The 25140-nt window shown below is 37.0% G+C and overlaps 1 protein-coding gene across 7 annotated transcripts in view; it reads right to left on the bottom strand.

The window, feature by feature from the left end:
• NR3C1 (nuclear receptor subfamily 3 group C member 1) overlaps nt 1-25140 on the bottom strand; it is a 99790-nt gene that overhangs the window by 54417 nt on the left and 20233 nt on the right. The window lies entirely within an intron of this gene.

Here is a 25140-nt window from a genome sequence, read left to right as displayed (position 1 = left end):
AATTGTTTAGTTTAATTCAAATCAAGAGAAGTGTCCTGATTTTTTTTTTTTTTTGTAAACTGCCATGGATACTCTTTAGAGCTAACAGCCCATTTCTTAGTATTATTTGCATCATCAACTATCGTAACCTAAGTTTTAGCTTATTACTGTAATTTAAAATAAAGCACTATTGTATGAAATAGCAAATGCTAATCCCAGTTTTGACTTGCTTTTCTACGTTTCAGGAAGGAGTTTCACTTTATTTGAGTTCTTAAACAGTGGTGACAATAGAGATGTTCAAACCTAAACTTTTGAGGTTTTATTCTGTTTGCAATGTAGACAGAACCATAGGATTTGAACTTAAGTTTCATGAATAAGCTTTGACTAGGCCCAAGACGTTCCTCAATCATAATATTAAAGTATATGCGTTTGATGGAAATCCACCAAACGCATATACTTACAACTTTCATCAGAGAGCTTAAAAATACTGATTCAGGGAGAATTGAAAGGTTCACTAAAATGCACTGTAAATTCTTAAAAAATATTTTCATATTTTAACACTGAAGGATGGGCAGCCATCTAAAATCAAATGTCCCATTTCCAGCTTGCAGTTTTATCATTTTTAAAATTCACTGAAAGCACAGGCAATTAAGAGATCTTGTAAAGAGAAACATGCTAACTCAATAAGTAACTTTTTCTGCCAAAGAATACGTACTAATTTGTTTTAATAATCAAATTTTACATCATGCAGTTAAAATTCTACCCTGAAAGCTTTTCAGATATGGAAAAGATTTTAAATTATTTAAATATGAATGATATAAACTACTATATTACTGTATTCTTAAGAGGTTGTTTTTTAGTAACAAAGACTTATTATATACTTAAAACTTTCTTCTTAGATTTTAATGTTTCAAAGTAAATTTTATTTTGAACATTTCCTTCATACTATATACAAGTAAATAAAAATCTACAAAAATATTTTAGAAACCTCCAATTAGTAATTGGATTCCATAAAACTGTTCTAATCTTCATTAAAAGAAACACACACACAAACTAAGCACAAGCATTTTTTGAGTTCAGTAATTCAATATACAATATACAATAATAAAGCCCGTGACCATAACTCCATAATAGCAAAACAACTGGTCACCAGGAGGCACATTGATGGGTCTCTCCAGCGTGGCGGGTCTGGGGTCCCACCTTGCGAGGCGGGTCTGGGGTTTTGCATGATTTTGTCTCACGCAGCACAGCCCACAGGCTCAAATCGCAGCAAGGCTGGCAGCTGACAGGGAGGTGAGAGCAGAGAGGTGGGCAGGGCAGTGCGATTGCGCACACTGGGCTTCTAGTGTTCAATAATACCATTAGGTTTTGACTAGTTTCTTAATAAAAAATTGCTCAGAATTCAGCAGCCTCCACTTTCCATGCATGGCTGACACTTAGCTGCCTGAGGTGCTTAAATGATTCACCAGTTCCCAACAAATGCTTTCGGCATTATATATTTTTAAAGAAAAAGGGAAGGTCTTTACCTATTTTCTAAGTTTCTTTTTTTTAATTTTAAAATAGTGTTGGTCAGTAAATCAAATACATTGAAAGTAGGTCAGAAAAACTCCAAAATATAATCCCAAATAAATCAGACAGGGTGAGGGCAAACCTATTTGAAAAAATTCATTTTAATGATGAAAATTTCCTTTTAAAAATTTGTCATTTTGTGAGAGGTATTCAGATTCAGCGAAACAAGGACTAATAATTTCTGGGGGGATTCCTAGAAGATCTTGCAAACCCTAAACGATCTTATAAAGTACTTAAATTAGTATGATTGTGCCCTTTTCCCAAAGAAGCGGAAATGAACAAGTTAAAAGGCATTTTCCTAACCATGACTGCAAATCACAAGCTTGCTGCTGCCTGAAGCCAGCTGGCATGATGCCCATTTACAGTAAGTTGTTTACTCCCTGTCTACCAATCACGCCACAGAGACGGAATGCCTACAGTCATACTCAGACTGTCTTTTCAAGATAGAGCAACAGGGAAATAGGGGTTTATGAGCTTGATTAAATTCTCAGAGGTATTATTTTTAATTCTGCTGCAAAATATTCCAACCCATTTCCCATAATCTCAGCATTTTTAACTCAAATAATCACTCCTCGGCAGACAATCAAAATAACCGCTTATTCGTGGAAAGGGTGGGTCCTCTAATCATTTTAAGTGCCTTTTTAATACAACTTTTAAAGGCCATAATATCTATCTAAAATGGGTTTTAACTTAATCAATTAGACTAAAACTTCTAAATAAGCAATATTTAGCATAAAGACTGAGAGTAACAGGAGAACTACAATGTCCAGAGAAGGGATAAACAACAGGAAAAACAAACTCCCATTATCATGACAAGTGGGTAAGAAAAACACAATGATTCAAATAAGTGATTCCTAGTCTGCCCTTAAAAATTAGGTTTGCTGTGTGGCCATTGGCCAGTTCAGGGATAACTGGGTAATAAGAAACCTTTTTCTCTTGGACCAAACTTGTCTACGATAGCTGTTCCCTAAGTGTCTTCCCAAGGTTACATGCCATCACTGGCATCAGGTACCACTGAAAAGTTCAAAATATATCTCCCACTCAGTGTGTTCAATGAATGTGAACATGAGTGACAGAAATAAAAAGGGAATATCTCGGGCTACCTCTCAGCTTGATCAGAGAATCAGCTCAACAAGCATTTGGGAAAACCCCCAGCTCAAAAGGCCATAGGAACCAAAAGAACTTTGTAAGCCACACATCTGTGGCCAAGAGATGACAACCACAGAAATGACAGATACCTTCAACATTCTCTGTGGAAAGATGAATCTTATAACACCACAGAAAACATGCAAAGCTGGTTGTTTTCAAACATCTCAAACAGGCAGAAAGCGCTGTTGTGTGGTACTTAGCTTCTCAGGCTTCTTCCTTATATGTGCTTCTTGAGCCAATTTTTCAGTGGGTCTAGAAACCTACATTTTTTCCACTATTACAGTCCTCAAAATAATTCATTTCATGACAACCATTTTTCTAGTATTTTAGCAATTTGATATAGGAATTTTTAGACCCTCAGAGCTAGTCTGGGTTTGTCTTTCTGGTTTGTCCCCCCCACCCCAGTGTTTTAAGTCCATTATGCCCAAAATTTTCTTGTAGTTTTAGTTCCTGCAACCTTTGGTCCTATAATAATATTTCTTCTACTATATATTTTACTTTTTTGTGTTTCTCATAATTTCTATTTGTTCAAAAAAGATGCGCAAGTTCTATTAAGTAGCTCACTAAGTTATCCTATACTGCTTTCTAAATTTTTTTATTTTGGGGGGAGGTTAGTGTTCATGATCAGCATACCTAGGTTAGAGTGGTTAGTGTTCATGATCAGCATACCTAGGTCAACCTTCTTTTTTAGGAGCCCAAACAAGAATATACCCAGAGAGTACTGGGACTAGCTATAGATCAGTGTGCATATGTTATTTCTAAGATCTCACTAGGGTGTGAGGTTTAAATTTTATTTCAATCAATCAATAGGTAGGTAGGTAGGTAGGTAGGTAAATAAATAAATAAATAAATAAATAACTATCTTTGTGTTTAGTCAATATTTGGAAAGGTGCCATACTCATGGCCTGAGAAATTATATAGCTTATAAACAGGATTTCAAAATAATTCAGGGGCAGTGGTACTTCCTCACTTCTGTCATTTCTAAACCCAAAGGACTAAAAATCATCAACTATTCATTAAATAGATTTAAAGTTTTATTTTATATATGTATTGTATTCCAGTAGATTCGCTACAGGAAAGCAAGTTGGTTTGTCAACACAATGATCAATAGCTTGATGCAAAGATTATACAGTCTTGACAAAGAAAATTCAAATTTAATAGGTTGATAAATATATTATAGAAGTTCCATTTCCAGATAAATTTCTAACGTTCACTTTCTCTTTAAATTTAACCAATAATAAAAAAACAAAAACAAAAAACACACACCATTTCTATACAAAATTGAGCATTATAGCATGAGAAAGCAAGAAATGGAAGAAAATAAAAAGATGCACATTGTACCTATTATGTGAGAAATTATTTTCTAATGAAGACATTTAAAAATAATTCTGTAATCTTCAGCTTGTAGCTGAATTAAGGAAGGGCAGTTTAGTCTGAGACCATTCACTACAAATTGGGGAATGCCATGATCCCTTTTTAATCTTCTTCACTCCCCTATTACTTTTTAGGAAGGTTTTCAGGGTAGTACCTAAATAATATCTCTAACACTCACTAAAAAAGAAATTACTGTAGTAATACATTACTTGTTCTCAGTTAAACAAACAGGCCATTATTTTATTCTAATTTACTTATTTCCTATTTTAAGGTCTGTTCCTCATATATCTTCCCATCTTTCCCCTTCCCTGAATAAGGGAAGGTCTGGCCTGTGGGCCATATAGGCTCTCAAAATCATTTGGTCTGGCCTGCCAGTGCATTAGGGGTGAGTTAATTAAATGCTTCACCAGATATAGCAAGCTAATTTTTTAAGCTGGAAATTTTGTATGGTCCTCAAATGACGTTATTAATATCCAAATGGCCCTTGGTAGAAAAAGGGTTCCCCACCCCTGCCTTATATAGTTTAGACTGCCAGATCTAAACTACATCTGGAATTCTGATTTAATAGCTGACAGAAAAGCCTGAGGTGAACAAGAAAAAAAAGCAGCATTTTCTTGAACAAATATATACTCAAGCAAAATGAACAGTTTTTTTCACTTGAAAATAGTCCGTTAAGAATACTTAATCTTTTAGGTCATTGCGAGCTACTGAACAGGAAACTTATTTTCAGTCAAGTATATTAGTTTAGGCTAAATGGGGCTGCAAGGAAATGAAGGTAGATATCGCTTCTCTTCACACCCTTTTTTACCAGGAGCTCTTCTTATTCTCCACCCCAATAAACAAAACATTTGATTAACTGCAAGTTTTGTATTTTTATTCATATTTTCTAATGTTTTGCTGCCCAAAGACATTATTATTTAACATTTATGACGTAGAGGACTCCCCACCAAAGATGTTAGCTCAGCAGTGGAAAGGCCATGAGAAGACCCAAGAGAGGAAGAAAGGCCCTGGACATCTGCATTAACAGCAAGTATTCCACAAAAGTAAATGCTTTCATTCTGAAGAGAGGTAGCCCTAATGCCATTCTGAGCATGAGTCATGAATATGATAACATCCTTGGAACACTTCAGTCATTATGACCATTTAATATCTGGTGCCATTAAATATTCATGGCAGGAATTCTATTGTGAAAGTTTGCAAAGAATCTGTGAACGTAAGGACCTCCTAACTGTTCTGTTTGCCTGTGGTTTCAACCTGCTCTCATCCATTTTTCCTAACACGTTTTAAAACCCAGCAGCAAAATTATTTCTCTTAAAAAATTAAACTTTATGCAGAACCCCCAATATATAAAACAGGTAAACGTGTTGTTATACTGAGAAAGCACATTTTATCCATTTAAATTTTTAACATTAATCTGCACAGGAAGCAATCATGGAGATGAGTGAGGCTGTTTTGACAAAACCAGTAAAACTGAAATTGGATTGTCAGGCTTACCTTCCAACTTTGTATTTAAACAGAGCTTGGAAACCGCTGTCCTAAAACCTCACTTTGTCTCCACTCTCAGCCCCTATCCTCATTTCCAAACCCCAATCAAACCTCCTTGTAAAAATGCTAGTAAAGCCCAAACTTTAACAAGGCCCACCAAAATCTGAACTTACCTCTCCCTCACAGCCTCCTGCAGGAACTCTCTACCATTCCAGTTGGTATGTTTTCTCCTTGTCCCTCAATAAGCCAAATTCACTCATTTATTCATCTAGAAAAAATGTTGTGAGTGCCTATAATGAATCTCTAGATTTTTGCTTATTCTGCCCATTATCGCCTTAGAATCTTCCTCAGTAAAAGCTTTCTCCTCTTACTTCCCAAATTACCCAAGGACTTCTGCCACTCATGGATTCTGAAGTGACCGCCTTTTTTAAGGAATGGGCTGGCCACGTGGCATGTAGTTAAGACTGTTCACAGAGAAATGCACACAATTGTTTCCTCAGCCTGGATTTTTAAAAACAAGGCTTTTATTTCTAGGGAAGAAAATAAAACCCACATCTGAATCTTAAAAATTAAGATTTGAGTATTTTATAGAAAAAGCTTATATGAATGCATGCAATTTGCCCTAAGTGGTATTTGTGGCTTCAGCTTACCCTGTTGAGTAATTAAAAATTTAAAAGCCACAATTTGGCACACAGGAAAGTTTTATTATACTTAGGTTGCAAAAGAAAAGCCACATTTTTCACAAATATGATTAAAGAATTATTATCCAGTGTTTTTCATAAAATATTTTATCAAAAATTTGAAATATACTCAATGTATGAGTTCTAATCTCGTTTTGAAAGATGTGTAATTTCTTTCTCTGCAATTTTTTGCACTATTAATTATTATTTTTTTAATTCATAAAAGATGCCTGCCCTGCTTCAGAAAGAACTTGATTTAGCTTAAAGAGATGTAAAATTCAAGATGGTTCCTTAGAAGAGAATAAAGTTTTCAAGCTCATCAACTGTGGGAGTAGCTTACTAGATCACTGTTAGATTATTTAGAAACACAAAATATTCAGGATCCTCTCAGACTTCTATCTTTGCTGACTAATTTAAGGCTGGCCTAAAATTTTCTTCTGCCACATTAAAGCAGCAATGTCAAGAAATACAGTGCTTAATCACATAGATGCCAAAACTGGCACCAGGCCTTGTCTTACCTATGAAATTTCATGAAACATTAGTGAGGGTGTTCCACCTATGGAGGTCTCTATGGCTTCTGTTATCTCATGAAGGGACTCCTGTAAAGCAACTGATAAGTACAGAGCAGAGTGACTTCCAAGTTAGATAGGTGGAAGCTCTATAGGTTGTCATCACTATAAACTGACAACTTCTGCTACAGAGGACATAGAAAGTTTCTTTAGTAGTCTATCTAGTGAAAAACAGAAACAAATAAAACACACGAAAGCTACACCATCATACTGAATGTAATTTTAAATACAATATCCCACAGAAGGAGGAAAGGGGATGAGGCGCATCATGCTGCAGGACAACTGGATGTAGCATTTTCCTTCAGCAACTGCAGAGTCTACTGGATATTCAGTAATCAAACACCTCAAGTAAAGTCCAGATGGCTTAGCTAGTGAGTTCTACCAAATGTTTAAAAGACAATTTAACAATACAGCTTTCCAAACTCTTCCAAAAAATAGAGTAGGGAAACTCAGTCTGAGGCCAGTATTACTCTGATATCTAAGCCAGACAAAGGTATCACAATAAAACAACACATCACTATCCCTTATGAAGAAAATGTAAAAATACTCAATAAAAATACTGGGCAAACTAAATCTAGAAGCATACGAAATAATTATAAACCATGACCAAGTTAGGGTAATCCCAGGAACACAAGGCTGTTCAACATATAAAATCAATTAATGTAATAAACTATATAGAAAAAAATAAAGGCAAAATGCACATGATCATCTGAACAGATGAAGGTAAAGCATTTGACAAAAACCCAACATCCTTTAATGATAATGAAACTCAACAAACAAGGGTAAAAGGGAACTTTGTGCAATCTGATAGAGGGCATCGATGAAAACCCCACAGCTGAAATACACTTAACACCAAAATATCTGCCCCTAAGATCAGGACCAGTTCAAGCGGCTTCTCACACCACAACTATTCAGCATTATACCAAATGTGCTAGCTAGGAAAATTAGGCAGGAAATAAAATAAAAAATAATCCAAATTAGAAAGGGAGAAAACTATATTTACAGATGGCAATATCTTATATATAAAAAATCACAAAGAATTTACCAAAAAATTTAATAGAACTAATGAATAAATTCAGCAGCTGCAGAATACAAAAATCAACATATAAAAATCAGTTAAATTACTACCCAGTAGAAATAAACAATATGAGTTAAATTAAAAAAACAAATTTGCAATAGCTTCAAAAAGATTTAAATACTTCTGACTAAATTTAACCAAAGAAGTACAAGAGTTGTATACAGAAAACTGCAAAACATTGTTGAAAGAAATGGAAAGACATCCACTGTTCATGAACTGGAAGACTTAATAGTGTTAAGGTAGTAATACTCTCTTATCTTCAGGTTCAATGAAATCCCTATCAAAATTCTAACTGCTGTCTTTCAGATATGGACATGTTGATCCTAAAATTAATATGGATTTGCAAGAAAAACGGAATAGCCAAGATAATCTTGGGGGGGAAAAAGTTGGAGGACTTAACATTTTCCATTTTCAGACTTCCATACAAAGATATAGTCATTAAAGCAGGGTTGTACTAGTATCAGATAAGGCACTCAGACCAACGGAATAGAATTGAGAGTCCAAAAATAAACCCATAGGTTTATGGTCAGTTTATTTTAACAAGGGTATCAAAATCGTTCACTGGAGTGAATACAGTTGAACCTTGAATAGCATAGGTTTGAATGCAAGAGTCCAATTAAGTGCAATTTTTTTTCAATAAATATATATTGTACAATCCGGTAAATGTATTTTATCTTCCTTATGGATTTTTCTCTTCTCTACCTTTATTGTGAGAATACAATATAACCCATATAACATATAAATATTTGTTAATTGACTATGTTCTTGGTAAGGTTCCTGATTAACAGTAGGCTATTATAAATTAAGTTCTGGGGGAGTCATAAGTTATACACAAACTTTTGACTGTGCAGGGATCAGCACTCCTGACACCTATGTTGTTCAAAGGTTAGTTGTGGTTTTTTTTCAACAAATGGTGCTGAGACAATTACATATCCACATACAAAAGAATAAAGTTTGACCCCTACCTCACACCACACACAAAAGTTAACTAAAAAGGAATCAAAGACCTAAATAGAAGAGCTAAAACTATAAAATTCTTAGACAAAAACATAGATGAAAATCTGTGACCCTGGATTAGACAACTTTTTAAAAAATGATAGGACACCGAAAGCACCATCAGTGGAAGAAAACAGATAAATTGGGAGTTCATTAATATAAAATATTTTATAACTCAATTGACACTATCAAGAAAATGAAAAGAACCCTCAGAGTGGGAGAAAATATCTTTAAAACGTATACTGATATCTGATTAGGGTCTAGTATCCAGAATATATGAAGAACTTTTACAAACAATATAATGAAAAGACAACTCAAATAAAAAATGGGCAGGGGATTTGAATACATTTCTACAAAGTTATAGAAATGGCCAAGAAGCAGATACAATGTAGAATAAAAGTAGGTTTACAGTTGTGACTACATGAAAGTTGAATCTTGTATTTATTAGGTCTAGTAATAATGTCGTTTTCTAATACTTTTTTAAATCGAATTTATTTAAACAATACAACAAAATTTAATCAACAATATAGTTGCCGTTGTTTTCTACTACTTGTGCCCAACGCTCAGGAAGCATTTTAATCCCTCTGTTGTAAAATTCTTGTGATTTTGATGCAAAAAATTCGGTCAATGCATTTTTGAGGCATTCTTCATTATTAAATTTTTTTCCAAGAAGAAAGTTTTGCAAAGAACGAAACAAATGGTAATCGGAAGGGGCAATATCAGGAGAATATGCAGGTTGAGGGAGAACTTCCCATTCCAACTGGCACAGTTTTTCAGCAGTGATTCTTGCAATATGCGGTCATGCGTTATCGTGGTGAAGAATTACGCCCTTCCGATTAATCAGCGCGGGTTCTTTTTCTCTTAAAGCTTGGGCTAACCTTTCCAATTGGGCACTATACACTGCACTTGTAATGGTTTGGTTAGATGGTAAAAGTTCATAATGAAGAATTCCTTTAAAATTCCACCAAACACACAACATCACTTTTTTCGCATGCAAGTCAGGTTTTGGCGTGGGCTGCGGAGCCTCATTTTTGTCCAACCATTGAGGCCACCTTTTCAAATTAACATACAGCACCCATTGTTCATCTCCGGTAACAATTTGCTCTAAAAACGGCAAACGGTTTTGACGAGAGAGGAGCGAACTGCAAATTGTGACTCTTTGATTACGGTTGTTGTCAGTCAACTCATGAGGAACCCATTTTCCAAACTTTCGGACTTTGCCAAGTGCACGCAATTGATTGGAAATTGTTTTTTGTGAACAATTTAAAGTTGTCGCAAGCTCTTGTTGGATAATTTGAGGATTTTGCACCAAAAGAGCTTGAAGAGCTTCTTGATCAAAAGTGGACACACGGCCTCGACCACTCTTGTCATCTAACGAAAAATTTCCCTGGCAAAATTTCTCAAACCAACGCTGGCATTTTCTGGCGCTAACTGCATCTTGACCAAGTCACTACAGATGTTTTTTGCAGCCTCACTTGCTTTTCTTCCTAATTGGAACTCGTAAAGCATGCAGTGCCGAATATGCTCTTCATCCGCCATCTTCTTAGCCCTAGTTTTGCAACAAAAACCAAACCAAACACAAACTTTTTCAAGCAAAACTTGTTAATTGCACTTCACACGTTCTGTAGATACCACATGTTTGAAGGTTATGTCAATACAAGTCAACGCCAAGCAAGATTTTAAACGAATGTTTAAAAACGACATTAATTATTACTAGACCCGATATTAATTATTGTATCATTTTCCATAGAAACAACTGTAAACCTATTTTTGCCCCATCCTGTATAAAGATGCTAAATATCACTAATCATTTGGGAAATGCAAACCAAAATCAAAATGAGATACACCCACTCAGATGGCTATTATAAAAAAGGCAGATAACGACAGTATAGGCAATGGTGTTGAGAACCTGGAATTTTCACATATCACTGTTGCGCCGACAGCCAGGAACCAATGATGAGATGGTACCGCTTGCACAGTCTCTAGCAGAGTCTTACTGTAGTCTAGCATTTCATTAGAAACCATTTTGATCTCTTCTTGTTTTATATCAGTCTTTCCCCTTGACTTGTTTTTTAAAGGCCTGTAAAATGTTAATTCTGTGGAGTAACATACATTATCATCCTTCTCAAAATTCACTAATTATAAACGTGTCATTATTATTTAGCCACCTTTACTTAAAATGAAGGGATAAATTCATTTCGAGGATATCTCTTCTGGAGCAGAATAACAACATGAATTTATTAAGCTGCATTTTTAGGAAAAGGAGTCTTAAGATGTGTATAGCCATTATATTAAGGACACTGGTTACCGATTTATTAGAGCATGCTACTCCTTCCAGGCTTTGGCAATGACTGGCATTTAGCTGAGGTTTATTGGTCTGGTGTCAGGCTCTACCCCTACTCAGCTTCATGACAGATGGAGAAGCGCAGAGATTCCCTCTTGGAAGTTTTCTCTCAACTTAAAGAATTCAAGAGCCCTGGCCGGGTAGGTCAGTTGGCTAAGAGTGATCAAACCAGGATTTCAGGTTTTATCCTGGTCAGGGCACATACAAGAATCAACCAATGAATGCATAAGTAAGTGGAACAGCAAATCAGTGTTTCTCTCTCTACCTCTCTCTTTTTCCCTCCTTTTCTCCCTCCATCCCTCCCTCCCTCCCCTCTTCTTCTCTCCCCCCTTCTCCCTCTCCCTCTCTGTATCTAAAAATCAATAAATAAAAAGAATTCAATAAAATAGCAATTAAAAAAAAAAAAAAAAACACCTAATGTTTAAATAAAGTGAAATTAGGTCTATAAAGAAAATGATCAGGAACCTATAAGATACTGAAACTTAGTATCACTTTCTGAACAAGGCACTCTTGCTGAGTGAAGTGAAGGCAATCTGACCATAGAGATGTATCAATTAAGAATAAAGCTGTTAAAATTTAAATGTCTATGGATTCTTTAGACTACAAATGAAAAGTAAGATTCAAGGCATGGAGGACTATTAATAAAAGTATAGGAATATATCCAAAACCGGTTTGGCTTAGTGGATAGAGCATCGGCTTGTGGACTGACTGAAAGGTCCCCGGTTCGATTCCAGTCAAGGGCATGTGCCTCGGTTTCGGGCACTTTCCCAGTAGGGGGTGTGCAGGAGGCAGCTGGTCGATGTATCTCTGTCATCGATGTTTCTAGCTCTCTATCCCTCTCCCTTCCTCTCTGTAAAAACTCAATTATATATATATATATATATATATATATATATATATATATACACACACACACACACACACACACACACACAATATACACACACACACACACACACACATTTTAAAAAGTATAGGAATATAGAAAAAAAGTATAGGAATATAGAAAAGTAAATATTTTCTATAAGTCTTACTCTGATAACTAAATGAGTTCTTATTTGACCAAAGATCACTAAAGGGGGGGTGGGGGGGGACACTTTATTTTGGACTCAGAAGTTCTCTTTAAAAATAAAATGTGTGTTGTTTTTTTCATTGTATGTACATCATTCATTACATTAGGTGGCTACCTGAGGTTATCAGACAAATTAAATACCTTGAATACCAGGATGAAAAGTTAAGCTTTCATAACAGCAAACTTGATGCAAATTTTGAAAATTACTTAAAAAAAAATTTCACATGTGTATTACATTCTGAAATGTTCCCTTGCTTTTGATTTATATCTAGAGCAGATTCTTACTATAGTCTAGCATTTCGTTAGAAACCAAGAACAGTCTTTCCCCTTGTTCCGCGGGACTGTGAGCTCCTGGGCAGGAACGTGGCCCGAAGAGACACAGAGGTGCTCAGAAGGCAGAGGACCAGTGCTTGCTGACACACACCACCCACAGCAGAAGCAGCAGCTGTGGTGCTGAGGAAGCAGAAAAGTATGAAGCAAAAGAACCGTGGGCTTGGCAAGAACCCTGAGGACACACCCACACCTCTGTCACTTCCCAGATGGGTGTCTTTGGTCCACTTGTCTCACCTCTGACTTTTAGCCTCCTTATCATTGAAGCAGTGGTAAATTATACCCTTCCTTTAGCACCATCATTAGATGAGATAACAAATGTGAATGTTCAGTAAATGGCTAGAGTTCTGTGTGACTATAAGTTACCATTATCTATTGCCACTGTTGCAAAGTAAAATACTAATCATACCTCTTGATCATTTCCTAGTTCAGTGGTTGCCAACCTTTCGGACCTCGCGAACCACCACCAGTGGTCCCATCGGTTGGGGACCGCTGTCCTAGATAATTGTTCTGCCTACCCTCAAACTGCTAAACTGATCCTCTTCAATCTTTTCCCCACCCCTGTCCTCATTTAACACCAAAGAGTAAACTTCAAAATTTATTGCAGGAATTCCTTCCTTGTGTTTTATCATAAGCTGGTGACCACCTTGCTCAGAAAATGTGTCTTTAAACCTAGTTGCAAGTTTCAGCATATAAAAGTTGGGGAGACTGAAACTGACCCACAGCAAGAGTGCCTTGTTCAGAAACAGCTTACTGTCATTCTGTTCAACAAGCACAATTACAGCTCTGCCTTCAGAACCACACATGCATCATTTAACACACTAGTTTTATTCAATGAGGCAGAATACCAAAAAAGTGTCCCTTTTAGCCACTTTCATAATCGATGTGTATGCCAAGGCCTAATCTCAATTTCTTCATTAAAACAATACACAAACCTGCCTTGATTTCTAATTATTTTTAAATCTATTTAAATGATACCATGAAAACCTATCATGGAAACATTTCACACCCACCATACTGGTGCAGAAGTAAAAGACTAGCACTCCCACATGTTGGTGAGGATGTGGGACATAAAGAATACTTATGACACTACTTGGAAACAATCTGGCATTACCTAGAAGTTGTAGGTGTATACATTATGACCTAGTTATTCCACTTCTAGGTATAAATCCCTAAGAGAATACTTTTAGAGTATGAATCAAGAGACATTTTACAGCAGCACTGTTCAAAATGCAAATGTCCATCAATGTTTGTTATTTGTTAATGTTTTAATTAAGATATGTACATTGTTTTCTTAGACATGATGCTATTGCACACTTAATAGACTACTGGAGTACAGTATACCATCAACATAACATTTACATGCACTAGGAAACCAGAAACTTCATGTGATTTGCTTGCTATCCTATTTAATAAAAGGCTAATATGCAAATCAACCGAATAACTGATTACTATGACATGCACTGACCACCAGGGGGGAGACGCTCAATGCAGGAGCTGCCCCTGGTGGTCAGTATGCTTCCACAGGGGGCGCTCCACTCAGCCACAACCTGGGCTCACAGCGGTGGTGGCGGGAGCCTCTCCTGCCTCCGCGGCAGCACTGAAGATGTCCAATTGATGGCTTGGACCTAAGCCATCAGTTGGACATCCCCCAAGAGCTCCTGGACTGCAAGAGGGCACAGGCCAGGCTGAGAGGAATCCCCCCTCCCAACAGTGCACAAATTTTGTGCACCAGGCCTCTAGTATTTGCTCTACTCTGGTGGTCTGGAACTAGACCCATAGTATCTCCAAGGTATGCCTATAATGTCATATTTAAACATGTATAAATTGATAGTAGAATCTTAAAGCAAAAGCACAAAATTCAGTATTATAGTTACCATGGGTCAGGAGAGAGGAATATATGTCTGGGAAGGTGTGCAGTCAGTGAGCTCCAATAGTCATGATCTCTTCTATATATTAGATGGTGAGTACAAAGAAGTGCTTACTTTATTATTCTGTAGATCGTACGAAGTTGTATATATTTTTTCTGTATGTATGAAATAATTCACAAAAGTGTGATTCCTATGATAATACAGAAAATGTTCTTAAGATAGTTCATAAATTCAGTTTCTCTTTCCTGTCTTTCAGCTTCTAGTCTTATTTTGCCATTCGATTAATATATAAAACATGCTACTGCCTTTATTGCCCTTCCAGGATGTTGACTATTCAATATTTATACTAACTTTCCCATATTCTAAATCATTAATAATCTGCCTCAGCCTCATATTAGTGTGGAGAGTGCAAATGATACCAAAGGCTTAAAAACGATAAAAAAGGAAGAAGATGGGAGCTGAATTTAGGGCCTGAGACTTGATTCTCAGGCCATGTTTTATTGAGTATCTAGATATGTTTCTTTCCACAAGCTCTGTAGGCCTTCATATTCTATCTATTTTCCCATTTTATAACTCGGGATGGTTACCATGAAGTGATGAAAAATACAAATTCCAGTAATGGGATGTCAAAATACAGGCAGACGCTGGATTCAACACATTTCATTGCCAGACTCCAGCTGACTTTAGGTCAGCAGCTATATTCAAACAGGCTTCTCCAAAATCCCTCACAGGCCCTTACTCTTTCAATGAAGAAAGTCTAGTCATCCACCTATTCTTAACTGACGTCAGGAATTTTATGCAGAACAAATTACTTAAAAGTTAGTCATACGGGTAATATGTAATTTTAAAAAGAAAGCTATTTGATGCTTCTCATGGTACTTAGACCTGCAGAAATACTTGAAAGAGTAAGAAGGGAAAATATATGTATATACACACAGAGAGATGTACATTATAATAGCAAAAAAATTAATCTTCCGCGACTTATCAACAAATCTTGTTACGAAGATGGTTGGCAGACCAAAATGACACCAAGTAACCTGTCAGAACTAGATGAGTTAATGAGTGAAGAAGCATGAGAAATACATAAAACTTATTGAGAAATGGAACCCCCCCTAAATAAAGTAGTATAAATAAAGTTAAGCTAAATTCCCATCAATGGAAGTCTGGTTAAATACACTACAATGTATCAATTTAGCTATTAGAATGAAGTCCATGATACATTTCTAAGAGACATAATTTACACACACACTGACATTTACAAAATACTCAAAATTTAAAAATTTTAAAGAAATATTATGCTCTCTTATATAAAAGTACAGTTGACTCTTGAGCATGGGTTTCAACTTGTGGATCCCACTTGAATGCATACTTTTTTCAATAAATATGTACAGTACTATAAATGTATTCTCTTCCTTATGATTTTCTTAACATTTTCTTCTCTCTGCTCACTTTATTATAAGAATACAGTATATAATACATATAACGTATATACAAGATATATGTTAGTGGACTGTTTATGTTATTGGTAAGGCTTCTGAAAAATGGTAGGTTACTCATAGTTAAGTTTTGGGGAATCAGAAGTTAAGTTACATGCAGATTTTCAACAGCATTGGAGTTTGATGCCCCAATCCCACATTGTTCAAGGGTCAACAATAAATTGTCAACTTCCAAGAAAGTATTAAAAACATCAAAAGTAATCAAGAGAGTAGTACCTGTCATAATAACACACTGCCATTTATGACTGTCAAGACTACTTCTCTGCGAACTGACCACATAAACTTCATTATTTTTTAAATTGATTTGTGAAAGAGGAACCAAAAAGTTAAAGTGTAAAGTGCTTTTTTTGAAAACCAAGAGAAAAAAATCCTTATTTCAAAATAGAGTGTTAATTTCTTAATAGTCTTTGGATAAATACTTGAGAGAAAGCAAAACACAGGGCCGGGTTTGGTATTTTGCAACTTTTTGCTATTTCTCCCCTTTTAAAGTAGGCAGCATATTTTAATAAAACCTCAGTGTTAGTTAGCTTTTAAGGGAGGCTCCATAAAATTAGGTCTGTGCCAATTAATATTTTTCTAAGGCAAACTAGAAGAAATCATTATCTGTCAGAAAGTTGAGAGGTGTGGAGAGAAAAAAGTGTAAACTTGGGAGAATTACAAAAAGCTGAAAAAGTTATATTTGACACAGAAAGGCAGTGGGAGAAATAAATTGAAAAATTAAAAAACTGAATCAGGGGCTCTGGCTGGGTAGCTCAGTTGGTTAGAGCAGTGTTTTTCAACCTTTTTTGGGCAAAGGCACACTTGTTTCATGAAAAAAATCACGAGGCACACCACCATTAGAAAATGTTAAAAAATTTAACTCTGTGCCTATATTGACTATATATAAAGTAATTCTCTTGAATAGGAATCAAATAAACACAAAGAAAGTATTTTATAATTACTTTATTATGAAATATTAAGTAAACAAAATAGTGAAAAATTATAAAATTCTTGTCTTGTCTGCACCTACGGCACACTAGGCAACATAGTGTGCCGCGGAACAGCGGTTGAAAAACGCTGGGTTAGAGCATCGTCCCAATATATTAAGGCTGCAGGTTTGGTCCCCAGTCAAGGCACACAAAAAAAGAGTTAACCAATGAATGCATAAATAAGTGGAACAGCAGGCTGATGTCTGTGCCTGACTAATTTTAGAGAAAGAGGAAGGGGGAGAGACAATCAGTAAATAAACAATTGGCCCTAGCTCGTTTGGCTCAGTGGATAGAGTTGGCCTGCAGTCTGGACGGAAGGGTCCTGGGTTTGATTCCATCAAGAGCACATGCCCAGGTTGTGGGCTTGATATCCCCAATAGGGGGCATGCAAGAGGCAGCTGATCAATGATTCTCTCTCATTGATATTTCTCTCTTCCTCTCCCTTCCTCTCTAAAATCAATAATATTATATATATTATTTGTAATTGAAGGGGGTTAGAGCACAGCCTTTCTCCATCTCTCAAATGCAGTAAAAACTAGCTTGTTAAGAATGGGAAAGAACCTTAGATAAGTTCTCATATGGGCATATAGGCCCCCAAAGAGCTAAGACTTAAGGCAGTCTCTTCTTTCTGTCACACTTCCTGCCCTTGACCATCCAGAGCAACCACTTTAGTGCCCACGTTCCTCCTAGGCTCATGACCTCTCCCTCAGGAGAAAGTCAGGCCAGATATAGTGGGTACGAAGCCAGAGCCCACCTGCCCAGCTGCTTCTGCCTTATGGTACCTGGGCACATGGACTATTTGGCTATGGTGGGTTTCTACTCATGTTAGCAGGGTCCAAGTCCCATGACCATTTCCTTGGCAACAGTTTACTGGCATCCTTGCTGGCTTTCATAGAGCAGTGGTTCCACACATGGGTTATTTTCTAGAGAGTTTAAAAAAATATTCAGATTCTTGGGCTCTGTCCCTAGAACTCTTAAAGAGGGGTAAGCATAGGAAAGAAGCAATATGGGGAAATCCATATTTTTCTTAAACATATCCCAGCAAGAGCTTGGTACCACTAGTTCCTGAAGGATATCAGGGTTTAGAAAAGTTGCAGTGGAGGACTAGAGATGAAGAATGACAGGGGAGGGAGAAAAAGAAGGCAAACCCTGCCCCATAAGAAAGGCGGGTAGCAGTGGCTTCCTGTGTAGATGAGGCAGGTGATGGGACTAAGATACACCTGAAAGGTTCTCCTGCCTCCAATTAGCTCACTAACTTCGCCAAACAAAAGTAAAATGCCTAAACTCCACCATTATAATTTCAGTCCTTCCTTAAAGTTGTGTCACTTGTTAAAATACAAATGCCCCACAGTACTCAACATTTTCTCTATCTGATGCAGCTTCTTTTTCATAGGCCCAAAAAAGTTATGACTCAATATTGTGGGATTTGAAACTTGCCTCAAAAGCCAGCCTTAGGACAGTAGTACCTACGGAGGTGCTGTGACGCCAGCACATACCTGACCCACAGGAAATGTCAATCTGCAGACGGAAGAACCACTTGATGAAGCACTGGACTGTCCTTCCTCTCTCACTGATCTCCTGGAATACTCTTCAGCACCTGCTCTAGTTCATTGTTTCTTATTTCATGTATATGCATTGTCTCCCCAGCCTGATACAAGAACCTTTGCAATCAGAAGGAACATGATTTCTCTTTCTTCCTGAATACAAACTGCAGCACTGAACAAGTCCTCAATAATACATTTACTGACCCCCCTGAATAGCAGGTAATAGTGGGGAGCAACACTCTTCACCTGCCGTCTCTTTATGACCCTCTACTTCTGAACACTGAACTTTACTTGCCTGTCAAAAGTTTCTTCTTTCCAACTAACTGTCCTTCCAAACTAAAATTCTTTCCTCAGCACAGTCTATTTTTGTTGGTTCTGCAAACATCAATTGACATAAAATTAGCACTGAATATTTTGGGAAAATATTCGTGAGTCCCAAATATGTTTGGGGAAGCTCAAGTTTCCTTTGGTTTCTGGTTGAAAATGGTCTTTGTAAAGAATGAAACTGAGAAATGTTGATTAAAAAAAAGCAAAGATTGAAATATATAAAGACCAATTTAGTTAAAAAAAAAAAAAGACGAAAGGCTTCAAAGCCAAGCACTTTCATTGTCCATCCTAAAATATTTTATTATAAATCAAAAAACTATAGCAAAACTTTCTTTTCTTAGAATAACATGTAATTATTAAATATGAAAGGTGAAGACAGGTCAACTGACTTGCTTGTATTTCCATGGCTAGCTAATGCCAGAGATAGTTCAATCTCAGCTGTCACTTCTTTTCAGAACACTTACTGGTATGTTTCCTAAGAGAGGCAATAAAAACTCATTAAAACATTCCTTTTTTTCTTTTTATTTCTTTTTCTTTTCTTTTTTTTAAGAAAAGAAGGGAGAAAAGGAGAGAATTTCTATGAAAGAGAAGCACTGATCACTGCCTCCTGCACGCCCCCTACTGGGGATCGAGCCTGAAACTCAGGCATGTGCCCTTACAAGGAATCACACAAAGTCCCCCTCTGTGAATGGACTTTGCTCAACCGAGCCACATAGGCCAGGGCTCGTTAATATTTTTGATTGATTGAATTCTGAAATATCTGGCTCTTTGTGTGATTTAAGCTAATCCAATGTTACTGTGTGTGGTGTGCGCGCACGCTCTTCTATTTCCTACTAGTAGATTGCAGAGATTTAAGCACTGAGTTTCTACCCAACATGACAACTGTTTTCAGGAAAAGACATACTTCTAGGCTCCTCTTAACTTTTTAAAAACAGTAAACATACAACTAACTGTTCATGTGAGATAACACTGCTTCCCACCGCCCACCCGATCTCATTCAATAACCGATTTCTAAGTGTGGCAACTCGCAAATCTAGTGTTAAGGTACCTATTTTGTTTAAGAAGGGCCAGGATTCATTTACTTTAAATCTAGATTTAGATTGTGTTGAATGTTACAGCTCTCACCCCATGAATAACAGTGAATCCTACCCCAGGAAACCTATAGATTTTTATCTCTTAACTATTTTGATCTCAACCATTCTTTTCTTAGAGGAAAATACTCCAGTTTGCAGTCACTTCATTTTGAGGCCAAAATTAGTCAAAGATTTCCCTTTCCTAGCACACTTTCTCTTTCTTCCTTTTTATTCCAAGGAAGTGACAGGGTCTTGCACCTTTATTGAAGTGTGGGAGACAAGAAAAAAATATTTTTTAATGTTATTAAAAAATTATTTAAGTACTTAGCAGGAACATCACCATTTCTTTATAATAAATTACACACAAAAAGATCTGAAGTTCAGCTTAATCAACCATTCTGAGTGCCTACCAGGAAAGTTATGTAACTTGTGAAGGAGTGAAGAAACAAGAAACAGAGCTAGAATTTGAACCTCAGTCTATAAACTCTAAGCTTTTATCCTTTTGATTTTGATGACTCTTTCCAGTTTGGAGAAGTTTCATAAGCAGTTCAAATTATGAGAGAGAGAGAGAGAGAGAGAGAGAGAAAGAGAGAGAGAGAGAGAGAGAGAGAGAGAGAGAGAGAGAGAGAGAGAGAGAGAGAGAGAGAGAGAGAGAGAGAGAGAGAGAGAAAGAGAGAGAGAGAGAGAGAAACTCCTCACTATGATCATGCCCTTTGCAGTACAGCTTTGCAGCTCCTCTTCCTCCCAAATCTAGACAGTCCTTGTAACTTGCTTTTACCAAGAGAATGTGGTGGGAAAAATAGTTGTCCCAAGCCCAGGCCTTAAGAAGCTTTGCCCAGTTCTTTCCAAGCCCGGCTACTCTGTCAACTAGCTCCGAGAGCCTGCTGAATAACAAGACAGGGCTGTCACCGTCATTAACACAGTCAGCTGGCCAGCTGCCATGGGCATACTGAGGGAGCCCAGCGAAATCATGAAATCAGTGGAGCCTATCCAGATCAGAACTGCCCAGCTGACCTGTTCACTTGTGAGGAATAAGAAATAATTGTTATTTTAAAGCTACTACATTCTGGGGTGGTTTGTTATAGAGCAAATACTATCTGACACAAGTACCCAACAAATCCCAATTCAAGCAAGCAAAGAAAGTGAAACGAAAGGTTCCTTCTAAAAAAAAAATGGGCCCCGACGTGGAAAACCTTGTTGGTATTAAACTAAGAGACTTGTTCAACAAATTCTTTATTACTTTACTTAAATTTGCCAAATAGTACTAAAACATGTGACTTGATCCATTCAAGAATGTGCAAGGTGCTTCAGAGTATATAGTAAGTTTAGATTTGAACATGAACAGTTATGCATTTGAAAATATAAACCCAGAAAGTAAAGTCCTTTTAATTGTCAGATTTAATTCATACTGAAGCATAAAAAGCTATTTTTAAAAGTCCTCCTTTGAAAAGACAGAACCTTTGTATTATAATAGAACTTTCAGAGAATTAATATTCTCTTTAAGAAGCCAAAGATGCCAAAACCAGTTTGGCTCAGTGGGTAGAGAGTCGGCCTGCGGACTGAAGGGCCCCGGGTTCAATTCCGGTCAAGGGCATGTGCCTTGGTTGCGGGCACATCCCCAGTGGGAGGTGTGTGGGAGGCAGCTGATCGATGATTCTCTCTCATCGATGTTTCTAACTCTCTATCCCTCTCTCTTCCTCTCTGTAAAAAATCAATAAAATATATTTTTTAAAAAGAAGCCAAAGATATATATAAAGATCAGAAAAATAGAAGCAATGAAATTATTTATAAAGCCTCACCAATTTGTGAAGACATGAGAGGATTGCTCTCCTTCAGATTTATTCTAATTTACCTTAATCAAGTTCCTATGAGTTTCAAATAGTGGAAGAGTGTCTCTGAGTAGAGGAACTTGGTGGGGGAAGAGAGGGAGAGAACCAGATGGGAAGCACTCAGCACCCATTCTAACAAAACACACATCACATATGCAATTTTCAGTTCCTCTTCAAACATATGCCAAAAAAAAAAAAAAAGGTGATAACGGTACTAAAGGTTAAAGTCTCCATTACATAACTATAATTGCAGGCCTATCTCGAAGAGATTGCTGGTCTGGTTCCCAACCACCACAATAAAGCAAGTTGAATTTTTTTTTTTTTTGCTGGTGGAGGGTCTTTCCTTCAATGTAACATCTGAGAAGCACAATAAAATGAGGTGTGCCTGCACTTAGTTTGAAAGTTAAGAGCATAATAGAGCCAGTTTAAGAACTATCAATTAATGAAAAGGGTTTATGAATAGGTTGAAATAGCTTAATGAACAGAGTTCTTAAGAAGGAACCTTTGGCATTAGTAAGCTGTCTAATCTTAGCCATCTCACTAAAAGTTATAGCTAATACCTCATGAGTGCTTTATAACTGCCAGAGACTGTGCTATGTGGTTTATAGGCACTATTCCATTGTGCCCATTTTAAAGACCTGAGGATTGATAGGGTTATGAACTTGCTCAAGGTCATAAAACTGGTAAACTGATTCAAACCCACAGAAACTGCGTAGCCCTAATTCTTACCCACAATACTATACTAATTGTACTAGCCTTAGTTTCCTCACATGAAAAGTGAGGAGTGGATATCAAGACTGGTCCTATGGACAATGACAGAAGCATATTCTTTAGTGGTTTGTGTTTTTGGTAGACAGGGATTGGCACCTTTCTCAAAAAAGGAGTACATGTTAACATTAACCACTCTATCTAGACCTTCTCTTCTATATACACATACGCACAGTAGTGAAGCTAGTTGGGGAAACAAGTCTACTATCCATAAGCATGCACCACCTCCCAGCAAAGGTCTGGCTGCTCTGGGCTTTCTCTTCAGTGCTTGCCAGAGTAAATGTTGACGGAATGGATAAATATCCCACAGCCTCTGCTGGAAAGAGCCTGAAATTGGATACCGCTGTTTAATGTTCTCCACAAATCTTCTGACTGTAACATCCATAGACCATAAGCTCCACAAGTACCGAGACAACATCAGACTTGCTCACTACTGTATCCTTTGCAACTTGAACTGTTTGCATATAGTAACTGCTCAACACAAGTGCTGTTCTTATTGCGGTTACTGGATTTACCCCTAAAAGGGGTAAAATATATGATTAAAGGCAAGGTCATGCTATTTGTTTTATCTTCTTCATGGTCTCTTGTTCAAATAGCTGACCTAAACCGACTATTCTAAGTGCTAGCTACTGCGATAAAAACATTCCTTGTCCTTAAGAAGAATGAATCTAATTGAAGAAATATATACACCAGAAATATATAAAGAAAACAGTATTACCACAAGAATCTAGTACGAGGCACCTACTATGTGCTATCACTGAGTTAGGCGTAAAGAACTATGGCTAGCAGTTGCCATAGGACACCTCCCAATACGGAAAAGGGTGCTATGAGTGAGGTACATAAAGGAAAGTGTACAAAGTAGCAGGCATTAAACTGACCTAGAAGGCTACACAATGTTAAAAGCAGAGAGGAGCCCGAGTCTCAGAAGTCCTCAGCTATATCACTGGTATGTTGTGATCAATTTTAGCATTTACGGCAAGTAAATAAATTTAGCATTTATTTTTGGTAACAGCATGTATTTTCAATGGGAAGAAAAATAAAACACTGCCAGGTTACACTGTGATTTGCTGTGATCCTTGTAAAAGTAATCCAGAAATATCTGTTAAAAATTTAAACATGCACACTGGCCAATGTGCTCAGTGGTTCAGGTCAACTTATGAATCAGGAGGTCACTGTTTGATTCCTGTTCAGGGTACATGCCCACGTTGTGGGTTCAATCCCCAATAGGGGGTATGCAGGAAGCAGCTGATCAACAATTCTCATAATTAATGTTTCTATATCTCTCTCCCTCTCCCTTCCTCTCTGAAATCAATAAAAAAAAATTTTTTAAATTAAATATACATACCCTTGACTCAGCAACTGTAGGGAATCTATGCTTAGAAACACAAGCTATTATATGAAAGGATACACAGAAAAGGTTGTTTATTGGGGTCTTGTTCGTAGTGGCAAAAATCATTAAACAACCTGAATGGAATATTGTACACCTATTAGAAAGAATAGGATCCACATCTGTTGATCTGAAAGGATGTCAGATGTACTGTTAGGTGAGAAAAAGCATGCAAAGAGAAAACTGGCCTGTGGCATATATGCTCCTATTCTTATTTAAAATCGGAAAACCCAGATTGCCTTATATGGGAGTGGGGATTGGGAAGGCACAGGCAGGAAGGAAAGGAAGAAAAAGGAAAGGAGAGGTGATATAAGTTTATGAACTTTTCTTGGTATAATTTTCCTAAAGGGAATGAACACACAATATTTTTGTAAATTTTGAAAAGGTATTTGCAAAAATAATAATGGATAAAAACAAGTACAGCCCTAACCAGTATGGCTCAGTGGATAAAGCATTGGCCTGTGGACTCAAGGGTCCCAGGTTCTATTTCAGTCACCATTTAAGAAGAGCATGTACTTTGGTTGCAGGCACATCCCCAGTAGGGGGTGTGCAGGAGGCAGCTAAGTGATGTTTCTTTCTCATCAATGTTTCTAACTCTCTCTTCCTCTCCATTCCTCTCTGTAAAAAAAAAAAAAATCAATATTTAAAAAAAAAAAAAAACAAGTACAAAAGTCAATTCACAGACTATTCCTATAATCTTGCTTATACTCAGATATGCTTCCTTGCATAAAAGATAGATGAGGTGGAGTTGCATGAAATTGTGCATAACCCAAATCCTTCCAGGGTTCTGGGGTACTCATGTGGCTCTTTGCTATGTGCCATTTGGCATATGGGTGGTGGTGGAAAGAGGGAGAACCATTATGTTGTGAGGAACATAACTGCAGATGTTTTTTGATTAGGGGAATAAGATGGAAAGTAGTGTTGTAAGATGACTAATCTGGCAGGGAGTGCACAATGGATTGAGAAGGGAGGAGGGGAAAGTAAGAATACATTTGAAAAACTACAGAAGTATTAAGAGTCTGAATTAGGGTATGGCCCATTTGTTTCTGTCATGCTGTCTTCTTGGAGAACAAAAACTAACGCCCTCATGTTCGCCAGCCCTTGTCTCTGACCCCTTCTCCCCTCCCCCCCAAAGTCTTAGGGTCTTTGTGGTCTCAGCTGTGTGTTCCTTATTACCTATTTTAATATTTTAATCTAGATTTCAAAGACTGGTTGGGCTCTCAAACTTAGGGTTTCTTCTTTTAAAAAAAAT

Source organism: Pipistrellus kuhlii, unplaced genomic scaffold, assembly GCF_014108245.1.
Source record: "Pipistrellus kuhlii isolate mPipKuh1 unplaced genomic scaffold, mPipKuh1.p scaffold_m20_p_8, whole genome shotgun sequence".
Classification (NCBI taxonomy): Eukaryota; Metazoa; Chordata; class Mammalia; order Chiroptera; family Vespertilionidae; genus Pipistrellus; species Pipistrellus kuhlii.
Note: the sequence above shows the minus strand (reverse complement) of the source record. Positions and strands in the feature narration are given on the sequence as shown.